The 12604-nt window shown below is 36.4% G+C and overlaps 1 long non-coding RNA gene across 1 annotated transcript; it reads right to left on the minus strand.

The window, feature by feature from the left end:
• Positions 1 to 1827: 1827 nt before the first annotated feature.
• On the minus strand, positions 1828 to 3951 carry LOC127131191 (uncharacterized). Its single transcript, XR_007806504.1, has 2 exons — positions 3421 to 3951; positions 1828 to 2167 (listed from the first exon to the last, which is right to left on the minus strand). It is a non-coding gene; the product is annotated as an uncharacterized LOC127131191 (long non-coding RNA).
• Between the last annotated feature and the right edge of the window lie 8653 nt (positions 3952 to 12604).

Raw genomic sequence — 12604 nt, forward strand, 5'->3', positions numbered from 1 at the left:
AGTTTCTCCAAGAAAGGTTAATGAGGGGCATACAGTTTCAAAACACTAGGGAAAGTCATATCGAGATCGTCCTATGACAAGGTTACTTCACAATTTGTTATTGGGGCAATCCATTTAAATATTACACACTAGGGCAGAGATAAGTTACAAAGGTGCAAGTGCTCTCCATGTCTATGAGAATATTACCCACACAAATTTCCAGTTGTCCAGCGAGTTCCCTACAAAGTCCAACTTCGGTTGACACTCTTTCAAAGTCCAGTTCCTGTCTAGCAAAGCATTTCAAAAGTCCAGTTCTCGTCTGGAAAATCATTACAAAGTCCTATTCCCGTATGGCAAAGAATTTCAAAGTCCAATTCTCGTATGGAAAATCATTTCAAAGTCCAGTTCCTGTCTGGAAAATCATGTCAAAGCCCAGTTCCCGTCTAACAAACCACTTCAAGGCCCAATTCTCGTCTGGAAAATCATTTTAAAGCCCAGTTTCCATCTGGCAAAACATTTCAAGGCATAGTTCCCATCTGGAAAATCATTTCAAAGTCCAGTTCCCGTCTGGAAAATCATGACAAAGTCCAGTTCCCGTTTGGAAAACCATTTCAAGGCCCAATTCGCATCTAGAAAATCATTTCAGAATCCAGTTCCCGTCTGGTAGTCAGTTCTCGTCTGACAGTTAATTCAAAGCCCAGTTCTCGTCTGGAAAAACATGTCAAAGCCCAATTTTCGTCTGAAAAATCATTTCAAAGTATGGTTCCCGTCTGAAAAATTAATTCAAAGTCCAGTTCTCGTCTAGAAACCCATTTCGAAATCTAGTTCATGTCTGGTAGTTAGTTCTCGTCTGACAATCAATCCTCTTACCATTATGGAACCCCGCAACAATATCTCAACTACCAATACTTTTCAAAGCTCATCAGTAGAGGCAAAACAAAAATCATCATAAAAACTCATACGTATCTTTTATGTTCAGATGTCGGAGGTCAGAGAATTAAAGTCTACCACTACACAAAAAAGGGTCTCACCCTTGCAAATACTATTCATGTCTCCCACAAATAATAACTCACATTGCTGCATAACATGCATAACTACATGCATCATGAAAAACCAATCATACATTGCATATATCATGCATATCAAACATTTATCTTCGCGACTGATTTACATCCCCAATATAATATTTTAGTCAATCCCTAACATATGACCTTAGAAAGGCCCATCCTCTATTTTGTAACCTGATAAATAAATTTCCAATAATACACTTATCCTCTTTACACTACATCCACTCCATTCTCAACGGACAAATTTTTGGATATTCTTGTATTGAATCCTCTTCTGCCTCAAGTTGACGAAAAGCTATCACCATTCCTACATTCAGGTCCAAGATGATTAAATAGAGGCATCTGTCATACCCCCAAAGTTTTCCTGCTTCTTTCCACTTTTCATCTGGTTCCTGGACTTGGGTTTCATCTGCATACTCATGTGAATTGAGGTCATTCATTTGCAATTACACTTTCAAACAAACATCATTAATTCAAATGTATTTGTTATTTATGCATAACATTGAGCTAAGGTTTCTCTAAGAATCAAACCTAGGGAATCCTTGTGACATAATTGACTTAGGAGATACATTTCTTGGACTACAGTCTTGTGGAACCCTAATTCTTTGGCCAAGTCACTGTGGGATACTAATCCTTGGTTTATGATCTGTTGAATTGCATTATGGAATTGGATCTTGAGATTACTTAATTATTATGTTGGGATTTGATTTGTTTGATTCATGGTATGGTACTTCATTCAAGTAATCAAGAGATTCAACCTCAACCTTAAAGGGAAAAAACATAGAAGTTACACATATTCATTCATTTCAACAAAGCCATTTTTTACAAATCATCAAAGCATTACATTACAAAAACCATACTACAAAGTCCATACAAGATCGCACATCTTTGACCAACAGTTGAATTTTGGTCAACTGTTGACTTTTTGGTCAAACTGTTGACCAAAGTCAACTACTAATCCTAAACCCCACTTTTCCTTCATCATCCTATCTTCATTTTATTCCAAGCCTCCCAAGTCTTCAATTTCATGTTCTTGGTGTATTCCATAAAATCCTTCTTGATGCCATACTTTGAACATGACATAGATGAACCTTGGCCATTCCACTTTATGCATATCAACCCTACAAGAACAAAGTTCCAACATGTAAGTTATGTACATCTCATCCAATTTAATACATAAGCACATACACAAATATAAAGTCAAACCAATGTCCATTTTGTACACACATGACATATACGCAATATCTTAAACCATAAATCCAAACACAAACCATTATGCAAGCTAATTCTAACTCAAACTTCTAACACTTTAATCTCCATAACTCACATTACAACAAGCCCAACCAAAACTCCTTACTAACACTTCCAACTCTAGCATCATAACTAAGTTGACAACTACTAACCAATCACTCAATCCACCTATACTAGTCCCTAGTTCTAACATAGTTCTAAGATCTCATTCAATTTTTAACTTCCAATTTTCAACTTCAATTAACCCGCATAGCTAATCCAAACTAACTGGCAACGATCAATTTCTGTAAGTAACATTTCATTCTAAACAGTTCTAACATTTCATTCAGCAAAGAATTTGCATAATATAACTCTAACATTCACCATTGACAACGAACTAAACCATCTTCTATGACATCCCTAACAATAACTAATAAGAAACAATCCTTCACTTTACTAACTCTAATCTCATATTCTAACTAATATCATTTATCCTCCTCAATCTTAACTAAACTAACAGCTTAACAGTGTTAGACATCAACAATCATTTTTTTAACTAACACATCGACCACGAATTTTCATTACACTAACATTCCCTAATTAACTAACTGTGACTAACTACATCTCATTAACTTACACTCTTAACTACACTAATAGACACTAACAAATTGTAACATATGTTAACAGATTTTAACAATAAACTAACATAACAACCTAACTTCAAAGTCTAACTCATTAACTTTTTCATTTCAATTCAACACAACTAATTCAAACTAACAAAATGCTAACAATGTTAAAATTCCAACTAACTTTCCTCTTCAATTAACTTAACTGAAACTGTGCCCTAACTTGTAATACCACTACCTGAAATTCTACCCAAATTAGTTGTAAGTATCCTCTATAAATTCTCTCATTCACTTTTCATTCAATAACAACAATCACATTTTCAGAATTCACCTCTCAATTTCACTCTTAAACTCTCTAATTTTTTCTCTCTGCAACATCCTCCATCAATTTATCTCTCCATTCTACTACTACTTCGTCACATGTACGTATAACAACAACAACACCAAGCAGTAGAAAACAATCCTACAGACCAGGGATCTCGTTGCAAAAACTTAAAAAGTAGGGATTCGAAGGATACCTGCATATTTCTCTGGTATTTTCTTGCTCCATTTGCATCAGCTTCAAGATTCAACGAACACCAAGGCATTCTCCGCCTTGTTGGTTGGTAGCCCCTCGAAAATCATCTTCTCATTGCCTAAAATTCCTCACCGCAATGTAGTCTAGTATCAGAGGGACCAAACCCATAAGGTTTGCGTTCCTTTCAGAGCTTTGTATTCATTTCATTCAGGTTTGATTTGTTAGGGTTCTTGGACTTTTTTAGCTCAATTTGGTGAAGTGGTTAGGAATTAAGATAAATCGGTTTCAGATTGGGTGAGTGGGAGTAAAGACGAACAGTTAGGGTTACATTTGAGGTCATTTGGACCTCCGCCATCGCCAGAAACGATTGTCGGCGCGGCGAGTATGTCTCGGGAAAAGTGTGTTTGAGAACATGAGAAAAATGAAATATGGAAATGGATTCTTCTGAATATCTCCCCCCTCTCTTGGCCTCACACAGTGGGTCTAGCCAACCATAGGCACATATACCCTTGCTATCAGCACCCCAGTTTGCTCAACATCCCCCCATCTTGAACTAGATTGTTTCAATAAAAATTCTTTGGGCCTACTGAATGGAATCCCAGTGCTGCATTGCCCATCCACACACTCATGGGCAACGCACCCCCTGCATTATAGTTTGTTTCTTTTTTTATCTTCTATTATTTTTGGCACTTTTTTAATGCATTTTAATCTTTTTCTACATACTTTAACACATATTTTTTAATCCATCTTAATACTTTTTTAAATACATTTTATTTTGATAAAAAAACACTTTGAAAAGTTATGTTAGTACTTAGAATTTAATTAGGTTTTGGTTGATTTTTTTCCTCATTAATTCACCTCTTAATTGAAAGAATTAATAATCATAGTACACATTAGATTTTAGTTAGGAATTAGATCTAGTTCTTAGATTTAGTTGTTTAGAATTAATCCCATTAGTTTCTTTAGAATTAGGGTTTTTGCTTATCTTGATTCTTTGATCAAATTAAAATTGATGTCCTTGTGATTCATATCCTGATCATATCCCTGATTGATTGGTTGACGAAATTCATCTTTGATCAATTAATCACTTGTCTATAATTTTCCTGCTTTCCCTATCCAGTCAAGTGATCATCAGCCTCTTGATCACTTGATAGGATTAGACCTCTGTATTGGCATTGTACTGGACCACTTAAGTCATATTCAAGTCAAGCTTCATACTTAAGACATTCAAGACTCTGGACATCAAGACTGGATCACTATTGAGCTTCATCATTCAAGCACAACAAAAAGATTCTTCTTTCAATACTTTACAGTTATAAGGTGAATTGTGCGCCACATGCCTTAAGCAATGGAGAAGAATAAGAGGGATTATTCTTATCCTTATTTTGAGTACCTTTTAATGTGAGGAGCGGGCCTCAATTAATCAAAGTATTCAACTCTATTCATAAACTTTAGTGCGATTCAAATCAAATAATTGTCACGTTTTCTTCCCCACATACCACACTACAACAATCAACATCTACAATACTTGTCTCTTTGGACCAAACAAAATTCTATTTGACATTCATACATTCTTTGGGTTAATCATCTCATGGTTAAACACCCATCTCTAAACCAATACCCCTTTCATGCATTACCCTGTAGAGCTCCGTGCTCTGGAAATGTTCATGCATTTCTGTGTAAGGCTTCGTGCTCTGGCAACCCTCATGCATTTCCCTGCGAGCTTCGGGCTCGAGCATATCTTTTCTTTTATTTTTTCCTATGAAGCTCTGTACTCTGGAAACTCATGCATGACCTATGAGTTTAGTGCTTAGGTAACCCCATTTCTTCCCTATAAGCTTTGTGCTTAGGCAAACCCCTTTTTGTAGGTCTTGATCCATGGATGTAGAAAACATTCTACAATTCTACATTGGTCACGCCATCTATTAATTAACGCCACAGTCTTTGGTTCTGACACACCTACCTATAGGTACAAACAACACATTCATGGTCCAAACAATACTTTCACAACACCTTAATAAACACTTTCCTCATTTCACAACTCTTTTTCCATCTAAGCAACTCTTTTGAATTTTAGTCAATCAACTCTTTCTTTTTCTTTTATCACACAAATATTTTCAAAACTATTTTCTTTCTTTTCACAAAAGAACTATTATAATTCGTTCCTTAGCAGTGAGACTGAAATCTTAGCGCATCTGAAAAAGCATCAGAATCAACTAACGTCTACACACTTCTAGGATACGATTATAATTGTTCTCCAAAAGCAACAAACACATTCGTAGTTTCTACGACAAAATCTGGAGATCTTCTTTTCTCATTGCACAATGAGAATACGTAGGCACAAGATTTCAAAATTTGGCGAACACATTAATTATTTAAACTTACTTTATCCCTTTTATCATTTTCAAGTAGCCTTTAGATAGTAACACCCACCAGTGCAAAGAACAATAAAAATGGTTCCTGTTGAGTACAACAGATATGAGTGATGCTAATACCTCTCCCTTGCATAACCGACTTCCTTATCCTATTTCTCCCCCCTTGGGTTTTATCGATATTTTCTCTTTTCTTTGGAATAAATAAAGTTCGGTGGTGACTCTATTGTATCTTCGATCATGCGGTCTTCTTAGGTATTTTTCGCAGCACGATAATCACGTCCATATAGGGACACAGTTCTGAGAGGAACCAGAGACATGGGAATATCAGTAACATGCCTCTTATTCCAATGATTTTGGTACCAAATGCATTTGATAAGGATATGGTGGCATTGCATTGCATTTTCATTATGATCTGTTTGGTTGTATTTTGAGTGTGATTAAGAATACAACTATATTCATTATTACTATCATGCTTTTCTGAATTTTTCCGTTAACATTTTTTAGATGTATTCTCACCCCCTGATTATTGTTGTGGCGTCTGTGCTTCTCAAGAGTACAGGAAATCTGGTATAGGAGTAACCGCTGAGTTAGAGGATGACGTCGATGCCCCCTTTAGCTTTTATCGTTGGGCTTTAGAGGAGTCGCTCTGATATGTAGCATTGGGTATGGGATGCCTTCCATTATTTGTGTTATGTTTTGTTTATATGTTGGAGTTTGTTGTTGAGATTTTATTTCAGACTCGTTTAATTTCCTCTGCTTGTTTTGCATGACTATTTGTTATTTTAGACCTTTATGCATTGGTGAAGCATGTGTAACTCTCTAATACGTGATTTTTTTGAACTATTTTATTAAAAATCGGTCGGGAATTAGAGTGTTACACACAACTTTCAAAACACATACAATCCAATCCCAAACAGTTCTGAATCGATACATACCTGATTAACATATATGAACATGTTATTTTCTATTAATCTAACATGTTATTTAATCAATTAATCACAAAAGTTCATAATTTCACTCATGCTTTAAAACTCTCAATTTCATATCAAACATTAAGTTCATGAACTGTTTAACATACACAACAATCACCACAATTATAGAGCACAGGTTTCAATCTATTCATGGCATAAAAAAGAATTACATTCATATAATTCGTCACATAAAAAATCAAAAGAAAAAGAAAGAAAATCCTATTGGAGGTTAAGGGAAGCATCTCTACCCTTTCATGATTTAAGAACCCTTAGATGAATTAATCCAGCAAAAGCAAGCTCTTAAGCAATCTCTAAAGTCTTCTCCTCCAAGCCCTAACTCTCCACCCTTGTTTCTTTATTTTTCTCTTTTTTTCTCCTCCAAGCCCTAACTCTCCACCCCTGTTTCTTTATTTTTCTCTTTTTTCACGTACTGTAAAAAAAAGTTTCTAAAACCATATTTACTCAACTTTTATAATTATATAATATTCTAATTATCTTCTAATAATTATAATTTTTACAACTAAAACTCAGATTCTCTCCACTCACCACATAATTCTCTTAATTCACAAAATAATTCAACTCCTCATATTCTCCTAATTTCTATTAATTTCTAATTATTTTAATTAATTAATTCACACTTAACTAATTAATTAAACATAACTCCCCGGATTTACTACTCATCGGCCAAACAACTCAAAATCATACAAAATAATTATTTAAATAATTTAATCACTTAAATCAAATAAATAATTAAATAAAAATATAACTAAATAAAATGCTAATAAAGTCGGGGTGTTACTGTTCGCTGTTGATTTTGGCGAACAACCTCTGGTTTTCCAAAACTTGTCGAATTGGGTTACTTGCAGGATCAACCATACAAATCCTAGGACATGTGCAAATTTAAATAACTTTGTAACTCTTTAGAACGACCTTTGTATCCTTTATTTGGTTTACTAAATCTTTCATGTCGAAAGACATTTGACTAAAAGTGCGTAAGTAAAAGTAAACTTAACAAGACTAAGATAAATGGCGAACCATAAATGGCGAAGCATAAATCGTCGAAGAGTAAATGCAAAGGATAAATGACTAATAAAAGTACAGGAAAATTGGTTAAGAACTTTGAAATTTATAAAATAAAACTTTAAAGAAATGGTGTTTGTTCACACGTACATTTTTCAGATAAGACTTTTTTCTCTCACACGGGTACTTTGAGTATTTTGCAGGAATTTTGTACAAGTTTTCACACACCACTATTCTGATGACAACTATCCTATTTATATACAAACAAAATAACTGTCACTAACGAATAAATCCTAAAACTATGACATTTGGCTTTCTGCAGGACTTCCTTTCGCCAGGCGCTTCCACGCGAAATGACGTGTCTCTTCAGACTTGTCGAAATACCATAGCATCATCCATACTTGTCAAAGACGTCTTTTCATCTGCAGACATCTTCTCTTGTCGAAATATCGAACCACCAACCTGTCGAAGTGTCGAACTAGCATCTCCATTTGTCGAAAACACTATTCTGCTGCTGATTTCATGGCGTCAAAATTACATGTATACAAATTGCTCCCCAGCAAAGATATTTCGACTACTCTAGAGAAACAATCATTTGTTGTCAACCAATATTTCGATGCCATGTCATTTAAATCCACTATTTCCAAGCTTTTATAATCTCAAGTTCCCAGACAGATTCATCATTACACTTTTTCAGAAATGTCATGTCTAGCCCACGTTTAGACCTTACCCCCATCATTTCCTAAACCTAACATCATGGCCTTTTTCAACTTCCACATCTTCATCACCATCATTGTGCTTCAGCCACGTGTCCCACGATTATCATTAAAAACTTAAACGTTTTTCATCTTCCCTTATAAATACTCATAACCCATTTTCTTTGAAACCTTTTACGCTTCAAACTTTCTTCTTCATACCCATTTTCACACTTTCAACTTTACTGGAAAAATTTCTTTGTTCTTCTCAACAATGGCTCCTCCAAAATCTTCCAGTAGCAAACATTCTAAGAAGACTCAAGATTCAACTCTTCATCCTGCGCATGATTTTAAGGGACCAATGACTATTGGAAACCAACAATATGTTCCTGAACCTCCCAATGAGAGAGAGAAGGAATGTATCTATAAATCTCAGGTATTAATTCCTGTTCTTGTTTCTGGAATTTGTCATGCTATGTTAGGTCCATTTCCCAATCCAGATATTAAGCCAGATTGTCTAAAAGAATTTTTTCCCATCTATTTCCATACCAAACCCATAGGTGCTGGAGTGAAACCTTAACCTCAAGAGAAAATTGTAGAACAAAATGACCCACAAAGTTCAACTGATGATGGAGAGTTGAGTTTAACTTATTTGAATTACACTAGGATCTTTAGAACTTGTCCATGGTCGAAAGACCCTTCAGACTATTTATCTTGGCTAGATAAGGTTGAAAAGATTAAAGGAGATTTCTAGAAGGAAGTAGGTATTTTCGACCTCATTCAATTGTCGAGAGCAGGACCCAACATTTGCCCTAATATGCTTTTAGCTTCCCTCTATTTTTGGGACAGTACCTATAACACTTTTCACCTTCCTTATGGGATGGTTACGCCCACTCTCTTCGACGCAGCAGCCATCGTTGGCCTTCGCCCCAATGGGATAGATTTCAACCCCACCAACCTAAATGAAGATACTATAGCTTTCGACACTAGCTTTGCTCCATACTCTTTATTCATGTCTCATTATCATGACAAGGATACCACAAAAGTCTCAGATGTCGAACATATAGCCTTTTTGACTCTGTGGCTATCAAAATATGTGTTTTGCTCTCGTTCCCTCCAAGGTACCAAGAGATTCATCACTATGGCTAATCAGCTTCACGCAGGAACCAAACTATGCTTAAGTGAAATGATTTTAGCGAATCTTTACGAATCCTTGAGTGAGAGTGCAAATCTTTTGAAAAACATCAAAGACCAAGGTAAAATCAATTTGTCAGGACCTTTCTGGCTTTTACAATTATGTCTCAATGCCACCTTTGAAGCTTCTCTTCTTGTAGAACAAGAAGTGGACGAAGAAAAAGTGAAGGACGGGACTGTCGAATGGCCTAGATTGGTGCAACTAACGCCAACTGATGAAGGAATTAGCCTTCGACAAGCTTTCAAAAGTTATGTCATGATGTTTGCCAAAAAGGTATCATTTTACTTCGACCATGGCACCCTTTGCTAGTAGAAAAATTGGACCTGAATGGTTTACCCAACAACTGCCCTTGGAAATGCAGAAGGATGAAAATATATTTTTGGATGTTTGGGAATCATTTTTAACCCCCAGGCTCCTTTTTTCCCATCGTAACGTAACCAAAACCCAAATAGCTTTGATAGTCTATCAACCTAATCTCGTTGCGAGACAGTTTGGCTTGATCCAAATAAAACCTCGACCCATCTTCCCAAAGAAAGGATCTATCATTTTTTACAACTCCCTTCATAATGAAGAGGAGAGCAAAGAGCTGTCGAAGAAGCTGACTGATGACTCTCTTGATATTCGACCATCTTTTCTCTGTCCTCTTGAGTTTGATGAGTGGTGGAAGGATTATTATTCTACCAGATTTTTTGACGTAACAGCCTTAAAGAAATACAACATTTGTAACAGCCTTAATGAGTGGTGGAAGGATTATTATTCTACCAGATTCTTTGAATACCTTTTTATACGCAGGATCGGACCAAAAAAGGTATTCAAAGACACATTAAAGAAATACAAAAATTTCAAAAATATTTCGAAACTGCGTATAAACCTGATGATCTTAGTCGAACCATACGCGAAGCAGCAGCAGAATTAAAACATAAATTGACAGAGAAGTTTGAAAAATTGTCATTGCCTTCAAATGTTCGACCAGAGGCGCGCTATGACCTGGCTTTCAGCTGTCATCCACCAAAATGTCCTCCTCTACCAAGTGCTGAGTTTGGTGTGGCACTAGGCCCTCCATTTCCAGATTGGTTCGTTTGTGGGGACTATATGAAAATTCTTCGTCAACATTACAAAAAACCCGCTGAGCGTGTGGTTCCGACTAAATATCATCTGGACGATTACCAAGGACACCTTCATATTGGAATAGAACACGTTCGCGTGGAATGTCCCATTCTTGAAGGTGTTAACAGGAAACACGATTTTTCTTTTGTCATTCTAACTGTATTATCATGTATTTCTTATATTTGTTTCTAATTTTCCTTTCTTTTCTTAGCCGTAAAGATTCCTACCAAAAAAGCTTACGTCGAAGCGTCACCAAGTACTGCTAAGAAATCTTCGGCAAAGGTACAAACCTCACTCTTTTCATTTATTCTTTTTCCTTTTAAGAAATTAACCGGCCTTGGTCTGCATGACTAGGTAAGTCGAAAACCCCCACCAGTCCAAAAAAGAAAGAAAGAAGAGGAGAAAGAAGAAGAGAGAGTTCCCAATGAAGAATCTGGTGATGAATCTCCAGAGCCAAACCCCCCTCCTCAGAAGAAGAAGAAAATCAAAAAGGTCTCTTCCCAAAGATCCATTGTTAAGTCAGCTAACAAAGATTCTCCAAGTACTCCAACTGCCAAACTTCAGTCGAAGGATACAGAGAGTGGGAAATTTAGTCTCAATACTGAGATTCCTGAGGTAAATCCTTATTTCGACTATCTATGTTCATCTTCATTGCATTTCTTTCTTCTAACTTAGAATTATTTTCAGAAACAATTGGATGTCGAAGGGAACCCTGAGAAAACTCTAGAAAAGACAGTCCAAGAAGAGGATGTCCCCAAAAATGACCATGACAGGCAGACTGTAGCAGAATTCGACGCTCCAACGAGTGAAGCTTCTGAAGACGATTTTCCTCCTCATCCAGGATTAGATGCTGCCAATAAGGGTGATGATAATGACATGGAGACTGAAGTCGAAGATGATCATGAAGAAGAAACTGCTAAAGATAAGGATGACCAGTCGAAACAACCAGATGGTGGGCAAATTTTAGGACGAAGCACTCAACCTGCTCCCGACCAGACCAAAGGAAATGCCATATCAACTGGTTCGACTGGTTTCTCTCGCGAAGAGCTTGAGAGTCTCAAAGTGCAGAAACCCTTAGAATATCTGAAGGCCATGCTTAGCGCTCGTTTTAATTTTCAAGATTCTTCGCAAAGCAGTTCGACTACCTCTGGGGCCACTTCTGAAGCGCCATCTCTCGACAATATTTTGACCAAGATTAAGACGAAAATCCTTGATGTTGATTTGTTCAAAGTTCTAGAAGAAAACGCCCTTGCTCATATTGAACTCAAGAAGATTTTAAAACAAATAAACGTCTTGGAAACTTCTGCTGAGGTTGGCAGTTTTGTGATGGAGCTGATGACCCTCATTGACCTAGCGAGTGCATACCTTCATCCTCAAAGAGATCTCTCCCAGCAAATCTCCACAAAATCTGAGACTCAAGTTACTGAATGCGATGTTGTTGCAACTTCGACTGACAAAGTTTCAAAGCTGCAGCAGCTTTCTGAAACTTATATCAAAGAAGTTGCTGCTTGTGATGATAATATCCAGAAATGGGAGAAGCAAATAGCAGCTCTTCAAGAAAAAATCTCCCAAGAGAAAAAGCGCAGAGCATCCATACAACAACCTAAGCAAAATGAGATTGACGACGAACTGAAGGTGGATATTCAACATGCAGAAAAGGCTCAGCAACTTAGTCAAGAGATTGAGACTCTCTCTACCCATAGAAGTCTTTGTGATCATCGGCTCCAGTTTCAGAAAAAGAAATTTGCCACATTGAAGGAATTAGTTTAACAATTCTCAGCCCTTTGAGGCTTTCTTTGTAATAACTTTGGTGCCATTTTTG

Source organism: Lathyrus oleraceus, chromosome 1 (genome assembly GCF_024323335.1).
Source record: "Lathyrus oleraceus cultivar Zhongwan6 chromosome 1, CAAS_Psat_ZW6_1.0, whole genome shotgun sequence".
Taxonomy (NCBI): domain Eukaryota; kingdom Viridiplantae; phylum Streptophyta; class Magnoliopsida; order Fabales; family Fabaceae; genus Lathyrus; species Lathyrus oleraceus.